Source organism: Protopterus annectens, chromosome 4.part0 (genome assembly GCF_019279795.1).
Source record: "Protopterus annectens isolate FY-2018-M chromosome 4.part0, PAN1.0, whole genome shotgun sequence".
In the NCBI taxonomy this organism is placed as follows: Eukaryota; Metazoa; Chordata; order Ceratodontiformes; family Protopteridae; genus Protopterus; species Protopterus annectens.
In genome coordinates, this window is record NC_056733.1 from 1,503,903,678 (window position 1) to 1,503,916,183 (window position 12,506).

General features: G+C 39.5%; 1 protein-coding gene across 2 annotated transcripts in view; it reads right to left on the minus strand.

Annotated features, from left to right (window-relative positions):
* The window catches only part of SGCD (sarcoglycan delta), a 3,695,933-nt gene that overhangs the window by 355,838 nt on the left and 3,327,589 nt on the right, over positions 1 to 12,506 (minus strand). The gene's annotated exons all lie outside the window — the stretch shown is intronic.

Here is a 12,506-nt window from a genome sequence, read left to right on the forward strand (position 1 = left end):
GGCTCTGGCACCAAGCATCTGTTTCTGTAAGACCCTTTTGTAGACTATCCACACCATTTGTGGATCCAATAATGGCTCCCAGTTTGCAGTCATCTGCGAACTTTGGTAACCAGAGTCCCTTAGTGTTGGCCTATACTTCAGAGAAGTAGATGCCAAACAAGGGCGGTCCCAGGAATGAACTCTGAGGTACTCCACTTGTCACTTGTCTGGAAATGGATTTGGAGTTGGCTACTTTTACAGTGTGGGTTCTGTCAGTAAGCCAGTTGGCAACCCATCGAGTGATGTAGGGATTAATGCCCAGCTTAACAGGTCTATCTTTGATTCCAGAGTGGGGCATGGTATGAAAGGCATTGGCGAGGTCCAGATAGGCTGTGTGGAACACCTTACCATCGTCCATGGCTCTGGAGACTGATTCGAAGAAGTCAATCAGGTTCAGGAGGCAAGATTGTCCCTTCACGAACCCAGTTCAGTGTTTGAAGGGGTTCAGTGTTTGAAGGTTGCCAATGTCTTTGTTTATAAGTTCCATGATAATACAGTCCGTGGCCTTGCAGATCAAGCACATCAGACTGATGAGGCGGTAGTTCCCGTGATCCAAGGTGGATCCCCCCTTGTGGAGTGGGATAACTGTAGCTGTGTGCCATTCAGTGGGTACAAAGCCTGAGGTGAGGCTATGATTAAACATGACACTTAGGTGAACTGCCAGTTAATTTTGTAGTTCATTTAGTACACAGCCCGGGCTGTCATCTAGTGCCATGGATGCTGTATTCTTAGCTTTGGAGAGTGCATTTTTTTACATGTGTGGCCGTTATTACCAGAATTTGGCAATCTTCTGGTATTGCGATGGGCCGTTTAGGGGGTGAGAGAGGGGTGAAGTTGGCACTGAATTGATCTGCCAGGATACTGGCAATATCATTGGGATCAGTATAGTTAATGCCATTCTGTTGTAGCTGAGAGCAGATCTGAGCATTGCCATTTAGATTCTTGACAAAGTTAATAGAATGCCTTGTGGTTGTCTTTGGAATCTTTGGCAATTTCATTTTTGTAACTAGCTTTGGAGGATTTTATGAGGGATCTCAGCTTCTTACTGAGGCTGGTAAGGGAGTTTTCTGCATCCTGGGATATTCCTCTTTTCTGCAACAGTTTCATCTTTTTGCTGTAAAGTTTATTTATGGCAGGGGACCACCAGAACGACTTCCTTTTTTTGGAGGAGAGCATCTTGGTTCTATTTGGGATGGCACGATTCATGCATGAGTGGATATGCTTGTACAGTGCCTTAGTGTAGGATTCAGCAGTCGAACTTTCAGTTCCCGTCTGCATGGGTGTCATGAAGTTTGTTACTTCTGACTTGAGTAGCATAAAGTTAGCTTTGGAGAAGTTTTTTATGGAGGTTTCCTTACTGGGGGGTGGGGGTGGGATGTGGATGTTAAGGGTCATTAGCTTATGGTCAGACCTGACCAACCAGGGGGTGACCATAGGTGGGGAGCATCGATTTCCCATGTTGATAATGACCAAGTCTAGGATATTGGAGCCCCTGGTGGGATTATGGATTAGTTGATCCAGGGCATTGGAATGTATGAACTCCAAGAACCATTGGGCAAAGGTGTTGGTACACGAGTAGTTTTCCCAGTTAATGGCAGGGTAGTTAAAATCACCCAGTATTAGGGTGTTTGGTTGTACATTAATATTTTCCAGTATGTTTAGAAAGGTGTAGTGAGAATCTTGGGGCATGGTAGGGGATCTGTAGTAATTTACAATTTGGATTGCAGTCTTACCTAGTGTTAGTTGCACCTGGAGAATTTCAGACACATTGTGTTAGGCAACTAGCCTGGTGGTGTGAATATCCTTAGTGAATATGGACACTCCTCCACCTTTAGTGTTTTGGTCCTGGTTTGGTGGCTGAAAAGTGTGGTAAGAGTTGTAGCCTGGTATTGCAGGGGTGCTCTCTGGAGCCTTGAACCAGGTCTCAGTTACTGCACAGATATCGATGTTCTCCATTTTTAGGAGTGCCTTGAAAGAGTGCATTTTGAGGTTTAGACTTCTAGCATTGAGTAGCATTACCTTCAGAATTTGCATGCTTGTACCTGTTACGGTGGTGGTTTTGTCCTTTGAACTTTGCCTAAAAAAGGCACTACAGGGGTGGCAAGAGCCTTAGCCAGTAACCTGACTCCCAGGGGCGACAGATGCAGACAATCTCTGGCAAAGGATCATGGTCTGTCGATCATGTCGTCCCAGGCAGACAGATACTGGATCCTCTTTGAATGACACCAGAAGATTAGCCAATTGTTGAAGTCAATCATTTTGTCCTTCTATTGTGGTATCGTTCTGGGTGAAGGCAGGATGCTACTCAGGGCTAGGATCATACCTGTCTGGGCCACATGATCCGAGAGCTCTTCCATGTCTCTTTTCATATAGTTCAGGGAGGTACCTCTCAAGTCATTCACTCCAACATGGACAATGACAGAGTCATATTTGTACTTGTTGTGGAGTGACTTGAGTGCATGCATTATGTGGCAGATCCTGTCACTTGACAGGCAGCTGACTGTAATTTTTTCCTTGTTCAGCCTGGTGAGTGGGGCATCAGTGTGCCTGACTATAGAGTCACCTATGACTAAAGTGTTAGGTACGTTGTCTTGCCTTAGGGGCTGTTGCTGGGTGGCACACTGGTGTTGTGAGCTATGTGACACTTTGGTTGTGATTGGTGTTTGTTTGCATTTCAGCTTTGGAGGTCCTTGTTGCTTGGGCAGGTTAGAGTTAAGGTCCTCCGCATATGTGGATTTAATGTTGCTTTGTGTGGATGTTGGTGGTGTGGGTTTAGAAGGTGCTATGTGTTGCTTGAGGTGTAGTGCGGGTATTAACCTTCTCCTCTTGACTGTCTAGCACAATCTTGGGTGGAGAGAGCTTTTCTTCCAGTTTGGCTATGTAAGTGCATCTCTCACAGGTTGTAGTGTTTGGTGGTAGGAGGACAGGGTTGTCTGTGTACATGAGGCAATCGCTGCATTGCCCCAGTATGCCCAGATTCACCAGGTGGACAGGAGAAATCACAGGAAGCTGACCCTTGGACATGCCTGGTTTGGTGCTTTTTTTGTAAAGTACAGGAGCTGTTTTCCCTTGCCTTACCGAGGTACTTTGCAATTATTGGCTGTTTAGTGCCTATGATTAATTTCTCCTTATTAACAAGGAGAGCTGGATGCTTGTATCAGTTTAAGGCTTCCTAGTGCTTTCCAGCAGGTATTAGAGCAAGTGCTAGTCACAGAGGTGCTTAAAGGTAAGATGAAAAAAAAATGGTTTATCCTAAACACTGCAGTGTGCACTAGATAAGTTAGATGTGAAAGTAGGTAACTTAAGTTTTACCTGTCTAAAAAGTTAAGTTTTAGTGGACAGTCACTATTTTTAAAACAGCAAGATAGATTGAAAGGGGGTAGTCACTTTTGTATTCTGGTACTATGGAATACAGTAGGATGACCAATAAATTTAAATAGTTGAAGGGGTGATTTCACAAAATGATAATTTTGTGCTTACTCACACTAGCGAGTGAAAGCAGAGTGGAAATGAGATATATGGTCAAATTAATAGGCAACTAGAAAGTGGTATTTAAGAACACAACAGTAAATGGATGGGAGGGTGGGGAAAACATTTCTGCCTGACTCACAAGAAACAGAGCTGTGGTCTCTTTTAACTTTTAATATGCAGTTAAAAGCAGAATACAAGTAAAACATAAGGTAAAGAAAACAAATCACAATATTCAAAATATAAAAAGGCAATAAAGTTATACAAAATACAACAAATAAAAAGCAAACTAACCTTTCCTTCAAAGCAAAGTGTAGCAGAGTCTGGGTGAGCCTCTCTAGTAAAGCTCTGAAATGTTTTATGTTACCCCTTAAATAGAAGGTTTAGTTTCTAGCTCCACCTCCTCAGTTCACAAATGATTAACCTTAAGTGACCTCTTCTATCTTATGTATGAGTCCTTAATTGATCAGTTCTAATTTCTGCCTGACTCACAAGAGACAGAGCTGTGGTCTCTTTTGAAGTTTTAATATGCAGTTAAAAGAAGAATACAAGTAATTTATACCGAAATTAGTGAGCTTGCTTATAATGCCTGAATGTGGTATTGTATCAAAGGCCTTGGCCAGGCTAAAGTAAGCTGTGTGCAAAGTTTTACCCTCATCCAGTGCTTTGGTGACCCTATCAAAATAGTCCACCGGATTTAATAGGCATGACCTTCTTCTACAAAGCCAAACTGTGATGGGTCCAGCATTTGCAGATTACCTATGTCCTCCTTTATCATGTCCATGATGATTCTTTCCATGGTCTTACATTAGAGGTCCGTAGATAACCCGAATCAGTGGCTGGACCTGCTTTGTGCAGGAGAATGACTGTAGCCATTTTCCATTTCTTGGGTACAAAACCTGACTGAAGGTTCCGGCTGAAACGAGATTCAAGTGGATCAGAGAGTTCATGTTTCATACAATTTACTAAATATCCTGGAATGATATTGGGGTCCATCAATGCAGTATTTTTGCCCCTGAAAAGTGCATTGATGACCTGTTCCCTAGTAATGTTTGGGGGGATTATGGTATGTGGTATTCCTTTTAGACTATTGAGAGGGAGTAGGGGGAGAAATGTGAGCTGAACCTGTCAGCCAAAAGGTTGGCAATGGCCTCCGGTTCAGTGTGGGTGATGCCATTTACAATAAATTCTCTGGAGAAAGCTTTGCGGTTGTCCTTTGCCTGAGAAGCTGTTTTTTTCTTCAAGTTTAGCCTTGACGTATTAATTAACCCTCTTAGCTGCCTGTTTAGATTGGTCAGGAGGCTTTTAGTATGTATGGCTTTGTTCCTCCTATGTTTGGCCAAGATTTTTTTTCTTTTGTTGTATAATTGATTGATACTGTGATTCCATCTGGGTAGCTTGCCTTTTTACTTTGTCTTATTCTTAATGCGAGTGGGCACAGCTCACTCTATACAGCTATCAATATGGCTGTACATATATTTTGTAAATAGCTCAGCATATGCTATGTCATTCACTTGGTTTGGGGATGCATGGAATTTAGCCAAGGTGTTGTTTAGTAGAGAAAGGTTAGCCTTGGAATAGTTCCTAAAGGTTTTTGGTTTTGCTGGATCCCTGGATTTAATTTTTATTTCAAGTAATACTGCCTTATAGTCAGATCTGATGAACAAAGACATTATACTGGGTGAAAAACATCAGCTCCTCTTGTCTGTGAGTACAAGGTCAAGGACATTTGTACTGCTGGTAGGAGAATGGAACAACTGTTAAAGCATGCTCATATTAACAAAGTTTAGTAATCGCCGGGCTTGTGCATTAGAAGTGGTGTAGGATTCCCAACCTATAGAAGGGCAGTTGAGATCACCTATGAATATTGTATTGGGTTAAACAGTGACGGACTCTAGTACATTGAAATAGGTAGTATGGGTTTCTTGGGACATGGAGGGGGACATATAGGTTTCAAGGATAAGGTACAACACCCTTTCTATGGTGAGATGCATATGTATGAGTTCCATTGGGTCATATACGTTAACTACTCTGGATGTGAGGTTGTTTTTGATATAGACTCAGACACCTCCACCTTTAGTTCCCTCCTGTGCAGTAGGTGGTCTAAAGATTTGAAAGGTATTATAACTTTGCATTGCTGGGGTACTCTCTGTGACTTTAAACCATGTCTCCTTTACTGAACAGATGTCTACACTCTCCAGGGATAGGAAAGCTTGCAGGGAGTGGAGTTTCTTGTTAAGACTTCTAGCACTGAGCAGTACCACCTTCAGATATTCCTTAATAGGTTCAATTAGGTCAGTAGGTTTATCAATTTATATTTGCCTAAAAAAGACACCATGGAGTGGAAAAGGTCTTTGCCAATATCCAAAAGCCTAGCTTGGAAAAGTGCAGACCATCCCTGGCAAAGCAGTGTGGTCTGTCAACCATGTCCTTCCAGGCCAATAAATATTATACCCCTTGGACTGACAACAGAACCTAAGCCAATTGTTAAAATCAATCATTTTGTGTTTGTCACATGCCATCGTCCCTGGGGAAGATAGTATGCTGCTCAGTGCTAGGCTCATACCTACCTGACTCACATAATCAGTGAGCTTCATCATGTCTACCTTATATAGTCAAGGAAGGTACAACTCAGGTCATTAACACCCACATGAAATATGACAGAGTCATACTGTTACCTGCAGTCCAATGACTGAGTGACTGTGTGACTTGACGGATCCTAGCCCTGGAGAGGCAGCTAATCGTGACTCTCACCTTACTCAGTCTGGTAAGGGGGACTTCGGTGTGCCTCACTATAGAATCACCAATGACCAGGAAATTTGGCTGTGCACTGGTTTGTCTTAAGGGCTTAACAGTCGAGGCACTGGATATGTAGCTATGGGTGGTGCTTTAATGGAGTGTTTACGTGATGACTGAGGACCTTTATATTGGGCAAAATGTAAATATAACTCTTCTACAATGCTTCTCCATTCTCTATTACCTGACTGACTACTAAAATTGTTGCTTCTAACTGTATATTTTTAGTCTATTATATGTGACTGAATGTTTTTTTCTTGCTGTCTGTACTTATCACAACTATGTCACTTTTCTAGTTGTCTAATTGTGTACGTATTTTCATCTGAATGTCCCTGCAATTGGTCAGTTCTGATCAGTGCAATGTCCCAGTAGCCAATGACAGACAGATAGGAAAACAGATAGATAAGTAAATGGACACTGCATTTTCTACTGTACTGACTAGAGAATGCTTGGATAAATGTTCTTTGGTTTTGAGGAGGTTATTAGTGAACCTGCTTTGACCTGCATCATCCAAATCTGTCATTGTTAAATTAGTGATATGTTACTAAAGAACTAGATATTTCAAATAACTTATCTGTAACAGCCATTTGCTTTTGACAAAACAGTGTAACTATATTCAGTTATGGCAACCTAATTGTTATCGGATATGACAAACAGGTGTTTTACTATGTTTAAAAGTCAGCATCTTTGATTATGTACTTTCATCACAGAAGGGAAGCAGCAAGGGGCACTTCAAGAAGTTGGATCAAAGGAACATCCTTTACAGAAAAGTGTTACGTAAGTGACGTCATTGCCTATCTATTAAACTGCTTAACTAGCTTGAACTTCCACACCACTAATCATGAATCAGCTACTACTAAAGCATAAAATACTCAACGACCCCTTAAGTTTCTCATGCACCTCCACCCTACTATCTACCTCATCAGGAACTACATTCTTCTGACAAACAACGCCTATCTGTTTATAAACCACTGAGGTCAAGTGGACTCTGTCTCTACTCTTACTGTATAGACAAGTCTTGGAACAACTTGCCACTATCAATTAGACAAGTCTCTCACTACCAAACCTTTAAGACCCTCCTCAAAGAACATCTATCCAAATTCTGGATTTGCATGTGCTCTTCTGCATCCTAGCTATTGTCTCAAATACCATCTAGCCACAATAATGTCCTACTCTTCAACCTTATACCCCTATTCCTAATATACTGTTACCATAATTCTTCAACCTTTTTATCTAGCATTTTCTACCTTTCTCCCTTTCTGTTTTCTTATTCTATTACTTCTTCTTCAGTCTATACCCTTTGAGTCAACTGTAATTACGTGATTACGTGACAAGTTGTACTAATTAGAATAAATTATCGTGCCAAAAAATCCTGTATCCAATTATGTTGTTTTATAATTTTATGTCACTTATCCTCATATGTAATTCTCATTGTTCTTTGTCTTTTGTGAAGCTGTTTTTTTTTTTTTATCTAGGTCTCCACTGAAAATGGACAATCTCTACCCAGCTGGACTTTCCTGGTTACCAAATGTAAAAAAAAAAGTAAAATTATGTGGCAAAGTAGAGAGGGATGATATCATTCATTCCTTAAAAATACGCTTTGGTATTGGACAATGCAGCAGAGTGACCAAGGCTGTTAGGAATATTGAAAGAGCTATATTACAGCAACTTTTTATTATACATAGTATTTATTTACTACTGGGCACAATGCAGAAAAACAATTCAGTGTACAATGGGGAAAATGAAACTTTATAATAAAGTTTAACCATATATTCAAGAGACGTAAATATAAATAATTTATAGGTAAGAGGTGGACCTAGAATACATTGTATGCCACATTTGGGGTAATATGTAGAGATCATGTATAAGTTAGGGGTCCCACTGCTTTCTCTGAAACTAAATCTGATGTAGAAGTTATAGGTCTTATCTGAAATTAAATCTGAAAATACATACAATATACATTTTATTCAAGTAAATATGATAGATAGAAATCAAGATCTCAAGTTGATAAAGTGTATATAACTTACCTGTGCTGTTTGATGGATGTCCACACAGTTAACCTTGCTTTATTAACTGCTGGCTCTTTACCTGTAAAGACAGACGTGCTTCTCCCACTGGCAAACTGGGGTGTCTGTGTGTGTATATGTAAGGGCATAATTGCAAGTGTCCAGATGTGCATGGATGTGATATAGTGTAATTCATAAACACATTAAAGCTGCAAAATCTCATTAGCTGCTCATTAACCTGTTTCTGAATCGAGCACTGCTCAGCTACAGGTAACCTCACTAATGACCTCCTGACAAAAACACTCAATGCAGTTTCATAGGCACCTACAAACACTTGCATAGTGACATTCATGCATATGTAAAACCACACCTAGACATACACACACACACACACACACACACACACACACACACACACACACACACACACACACACAGGTGCAAAAACATTTAGACACCTGCAATCATGGTCCTATACACAATAATAAAAAATGCATATGATACATTGAGTGATGTTGAGTTTCATATTTAATCTTTTTTTTATATAAAAATGGACATCCTGCAAAATATTCAGTTTTATTTCCTCTTTCAGATACTAAAAAACTTTAGTCTTTCCAGTGATAACAGCAGAGATCGTACCGTTCCCTCATTATCATCAAGTACCTGCCATTATATTTCTCCAGTTCTGTGTCTTTTTTGAGTCATTAAATCGCTATATTTCTAAGTTTTACTTTGAATCACTGCGCAAAGTTTGTTTCACACCAAAAGACTGCTCTACTTTTACCACCCTAATTAAAACTAACACAAAGCCTATAGTTTATATCCTTATGTTGGTCCCTCTTTCTATCACACATATTTCCTGTGCTATACTCTGCAGTACTTGTTGTCATGGCCATTCTGTAAAAGGTACTGTGGCCATTACCACATTTACTCTGTACACATGAGTCTCAGTGTCTGTCATCTGTCCACATTACTGCAGTATAGGCATACAAAGCTTAAAAAGTTGCCCACTGAGAGCCACTGTGCTTACACTGCATCTTTGTTAATAAAGAAAGAAAGAAATGCTGGGTAGTATGTGAAACTCTAGATAAGCCATGTGTGCAATAATAAAACAATATTATACAGAGGGAACTGCTGACAAAAGTAGCTATACTATACTATATTTTCAATATCCGACTGAATTTTTTTTTTGTTTTATTAAGAAGGCAGCATAACCTAAATGATTGACAAATAGCTCTGAATCGGAAATCCTTTATTTTTAAAGCAGTTTCTTATAGCTATTACCTACGCATCTAAGTCCCCTGAAAAGAACTGATTTTTCATTTTTTGGTGAATTGTTATACAGCTCTTCTCCTTTGCTTAACATCACTTAGCATAACTGCATGGAGAGGCCTGGGTTACTATTTTACATGTACTGCTGTGGAGAGATACACTGTCATTCCCTCTATGACCCTCTATGACTTTGTGATTGTACTATTTGCATAGTAATGTAATTCTGCATTCTATGAGGGTAATAAGATGTTGAAGCATTAGGAAAATAGTCCTATAACTAATGCAACTGATAAATCAGTTATTATTTCTAAGCAGTCATGGTCGGGTTATTTGTCTTGCTCTTTTCATCATCTTTTTATCATCTTCCCTTAAAAGAGTCTATTGCGGGAGAATTGCGACTATAGTGAATAAGGTGAAATGTCATTTCCAAGATAATCATCATTTAACCATGACATGATATAAGATGGAAGTGTTGAACTGCTCCTGATAATGTCTGATTGAGCGCCTGTGTATCTAATCTATAGGGGACTCAACTGAAATTGGAATGTCACTGTCCCATGATGCCACAGCACCGTTAGTTCTTAATAAAGCAAAGAAAGCATGGCAGAGAGTTATTTATTCGAGATCCAATCCAAGCTTTTGTGCAAGATGTGGCAAGATATCCTTTCATCTTCACAGACATTACTTATGCCTGTCCCAACCACCATTAACTACCAATCACATTCTAATATCAGGAAATGATACACTTCATGCATGCAGGCTGATGGTCATAATTTAGAAACAGAAAATAAATATAATAATTACCACAAGTGATGTGCTTAAAAATAGAGAATATTTTGCTGATTGCAGATCTTTTTCTGTGCTAATGCTATTTTCACCAATTTATTTACATATTGAATGACTCCTAGCTCACATCCAAGCTTGGAAATAGCATGAAACAATGAATATGTCTTGCAGAAACACAGGTAAGTATGAGACTAAGCCATATATAGTAGAAAGCAAAAATATAGTGAATCAAAGTTTAAGAATGAAGCAGTAGGAACAGAGTTTGTGAGCAGATGTGTGCATTTGTCACTACACAGCTTGCAATGCATAAAGTGAAATGTCTGTAGTACTTTGGTTTTACTCAGTACTCCACATGGTTTAGTAGCACCTTGCCTATGGTCTATGCACTGTACATTTTAATAAGGCAGTGGTAAAATGCTAGAATTAAACAAGTAAAAACAAAGATGTGCATACAGAATTGTAAAATGTCTGTCTTATGCCAGGTATGTTCTTAACATTAGTGCAACAGGAAAAAGAACGGTAAAGGTGTACAGCATGGCGGTCTGCAGTTCCTGTAACGTGTAAGGACAATGAATAAAGGGAAGATACAGCTTGAAATTCAATGGAGTAAGTGTATGTGCACGTGTGTGTGTGTGTGTGTGTGTGATGTGAAGGATGGCATCTGTGTCTGTTCAACACACACACACACACACACACACACACACACACACACACACACACACACACACACACACACACACACACACACTGTATATGTGCCATTTTATTTTTCATGAAGCTAAGCTACTGTGCTGGAATGTACAGGTTATCAAACCCAAATAAGGATAAGAATGTTAAACTTAATTTATACCAATATGGACCTCATAAGTTTCATTACCCTTTCCTGTATACCAGTCTTTTTTTTCACCCTAATTAGTGTTATGATATTCAATGACTGATATCCCTTCCCTCTTACACTGCACAGGTAGACTGGGCTGTAATACCAAAGATTATGCCAGCCTACACCTGTATGTCAGTTCAAAAGAGCTGCAGCTTTGCAGTGAGTGTAAAATTAACAGGGAAGAATTTATTTTTTGCATGCTTTCATTTGTGTTATATATTCATATAGACAGAAGATAGATAAAGATGTATATATAGATATATATTGGGTTTTATATAATTTGTCACAACACCCATTATCGTGTGCTTAAGTTGTAGCAATCTTCATCAGTAGTACATCTGGTCAAATTATGTAAGAGGTGGACTTCAGCAGATCAGCCGTTATATAATACCACTGCTGAGCACTGAAGTAATGAACCTAAGAAATCAGCTGTCCTTCAATGGATTCTGAGTTTGAATGCCTGAATCTGGGCTGCCAAAAAGATTCTGTACTCTCAGTTCAATTTTAAGCAGAACTACTGAGGTGGCTAAAGAGAAGTGACAAATATAAACTAATGGCGTAACTGCAGAAAGTAAACATTGGCACCATAAGCTGGATGACAGTGGTCATATACTGATCTCATTAGTATCATATATTTCATTCATCAGTAGTCAGCTTTGAACAGAGATACTGTATTTTTAAAACAGGTAAGAGATGGTGAACGCAGGAACATTAAGAGGTGCTGAAGAGCAAAGGTAGTATCAAACAGCAGGTTCAAGCATCTGCAGTCTTTGTAGACAGATCTATGGGTAACAAGAGTGAATTAGTGAATCACTTATACGCCAACTAGTTAATCAATGGTGACAGCATTTTGAAATTAATTAGACACTGCTACTAACTCTCTCATACTGGGGTATTACAGGTAAATGCATGGAGCCACAAAGAGTAAATCAACCTCCCAAAAATATATTTTCTAATACTACACTGTCAGCGATGACACTAATGTTTATTTTACTTGTGTGAATTTACATTATATCTTGTACCAGTGGTGCTTTTCTCCATAGGCCTCCACTGAAAAAGGGTTTTACACCCAAACTTCCTGTAAATAAAGACATATGAAAATGTCACATGACTTGTGCATCCTCTTTCAAAAAAACATTACTTGTACTTGATTCATAGGTAGTAATCTGCCACAGGACCTTGAAGAGGTTGATGTCTGACAATTCATAGGTTGGTACTAGGCTATCAGCCCTAGGGCCTATACAAGCCTAGCCATAACA